Below are 2,500 nucleotides of genomic sequence, written 5' to 3' on the forward strand. Positions count from 1 at the left end.
AAAAGAGTTAAATCTCTCCTTTTTCCTTCTACGATATTCGAACTAATTTGTCGCTTTATGTTTTCGTTTCGATAGAAAAGAAAATGAGCGACGGTGGACTACGTTTTCGAATGACGGTGAAATTGACGACGACGACGACGTTGTTGTCTGTCGTCATCATCCTTTCGATTAGTAGTAGTCCTCTTCTCGAACTATACAAATTCGTCTTAGAGGTTTTTCAATTAGGCGTGTAATTTTCTTTACCGAAAATTATAATATATGACGTTGTGCGTATTGTTGTGTTGCCGCGTCGTTGTCGTCGATTATGGCGCTAATGTTGTTCGTCGATCGTGTTGTGAAGCGTACGCTCTTTTGTCGAACGCGAACGCGCGATATACGACGATACATTTCGCCGTCGATGACGATGATGCCGACGACGCCGCCTTCGCCGGGTACCTAGGAGTGTGTGACTGTTAAAAAACCGCTCCGTAGGAAATTATGTTTAATCGCGGTCGAAACGTGAAAGTTTCGTTTCGTACGAATTTTTACGTTACCGGATTACACAACGAGATTTCCGATGGTTGTGAAAGATATTCGCCCGGCCGTGTCAGTTAGAACGCATGGTAAATGAAATACTACGCGCGTCCTCTACACGACGAATATAAAAATTGAGTCGTGCGCGATTTCGGTACACGATGCCTCGTCTGAATATGTGGTGCCGTACGAATACGAAATCGTCGAGCGCTTCTCTTTTTTTATTTTTTTTAACAAGTATATATATATTTATGTACGTTGTTGCATTGGTATAATCTCAACGCTTGCCGAATCGAGACGTCGAACTCTTGAAATTATTTTTTTTGAGTACGTCTAAATAAAAGATTACCCTGAACGGTGAATCACTTGGCTCGTGGGTCGATGAAGAACGCAGCTAATTGCGCGTCAACTTGTGAACTGCAGGACACATGAACATCGACATTTCGAACGCACATTGCGGTCCTCGGATACTGTTCCTGGACCACTCCTGGCTGAGGGTCGTATCAATTTCAAAGACTGCTCGGTTTTTCAAAATTGATATTTTGTAAAAACGTCGGAGCGTGTTGGATGATTGACGTGTTGTTGTTGTTGTTGTTTGTCGTCTATCGAGTCGTCTCGTTATTATAATCGTTATCTAAGTATTTTATCGCCTTCGCGGCGATGACACTTGGTAACAAAAATAAATACACGTTGACGACGACGACGACGCCGACGACGACAAAGACGCGGCATCTTAAAGTGCGAAAGCGACGAATCGTTTTTTCTCATCGCAAGATGAGAGAAACGTTACGTAGTTTGTACACAACGAAATCGTATCGAGTCTCCGTTGTTGGGAAAGCGGCTGCCACGGCAATATACAGGTTCACGCTTGTAGTGTGTGTGTGTGTATGCTCTCGTTACGCACGATCGTCGTGTCCGAGAATCTTTGATGAATCGAAGACGACGTCTGATCGTGTCGAGCAGCGTACGTACACACGCACACACATTATTACAGGACGTCGAGAACTTTTTTGTCCGTTTCGGTAGTTCTCTCTCGAAATAACGACGGACGAGACTACGTACGTCGACTCGTTGCTGTTGAATAAACTGAAAAATTATTTTATCGACCTCAGAGCAGGTGAGACTACCCGCTGAATTTAAGCATATTACTAAGCGGAGGAAAAGAAACTAACTAGGATTCCCTCAGTAGCTGCGAGCGAACAGGGATAAGCCCAGCACCGAATCCCGCGGGTTAACCGCCGGGAAATGTGGTGTTAGGGAGGATCCGTTTATCCCGGAGTCGTACGGCGCGTCCAAGTCCTTCTTGAACGGGGCCACAGCCCATAGAGGGTGCCAGGCCCGTAGCGACCGCCGTCAATTTCGGGAGGATCTCTCCTCAGAGTCGGGTTGCTTGAGAGTGCAGCCCTAAGTGGGTGGTAAACTCCATCTAAGGCTAAATATGACCACGAGACCGATAGCGAACAAGTACCGTGAGGGAAAGTTGAAAAGCACTTTGAAGAGAGAGTTCAAGAGTACGTGAAACCGTTCAGGGGTAAACCTGAGAAACCCGAAAGGTCGAAGGAGGAAATTCATCGCGTTTCGATCGTCGGCGTTTGACGGGTTTCGTGACGGACGGCGTTCGCGTCGTTCGCTCAGCTCGTTTTTCGAACCGATATCGAACGCGTGCACTTTTCCTCTTGTAGGACGTTGCGATCCGTTGGGTGTCGGTCTAAGGTCCGGGGTGGAGCCCACGTGAATTTTTCGCGTGGACCCTCGGTATCCCGGCCGACTCGCTCGACGGTATAACGATGGCGCGGGGCCGCTACTTTATAATTAGCGTTCGGCTCGTGGCAAGCGCGTCCGGTGTTTGACGGCGATCGGACCTAGCGCCGATCCTGTCCCCGGGCGACTGTTGGCTACGATGTTCTCGAACAGACCTCGTTGAAACGCCGATCTGCAACGCTATAGCTTTGGGTACTTTCAGGACCCGTCTTGAAACACGGACCAA

General features: G+C 47.7%; 2 non-coding genes across 2 annotated transcripts in view; both read left to right on the plus strand.

Annotated features, from left to right (window-relative positions):
- The first annotated feature begins 859 nt into the window (after positions 1-859).
- Positions 860-1,014, plus strand: LOC141486277 (5.8S ribosomal RNA). Its single transcript, XR_012467740.1, has one exon. It is a non-coding gene; the product is annotated as a 5.8S ribosomal RNA (ribosomal RNA).
- Positions 1,015-1,616: 602 nt separating this feature from the next.
- LOC141486274 (large subunit ribosomal RNA) overlaps positions 1,617-2,500 on the plus strand; it is a 4,028-nt gene continuing 3,144 nt past the window's right edge. Inside the window, exon 1 of the ribosomal RNA XR_012467737.1 lies at positions 1,617-2,500. This exon is cut by the window's right edge and continues 3,144 nt beyond it. This is a non-coding gene — a ribosomal RNA (large subunit ribosomal RNA).

This window comes from Leptinotarsa decemlineata, unplaced genomic scaffold (assembly GCF_025532065.1).
Source record: "Leptinotarsa decemlineata unplaced genomic scaffold, Ldec_3_MD MMD2_tig00026352, whole genome shotgun sequence".
Lineage (NCBI taxonomy): Eukaryota > Metazoa > Arthropoda > Insecta > Coleoptera > Chrysomelidae > Leptinotarsa > Leptinotarsa decemlineata.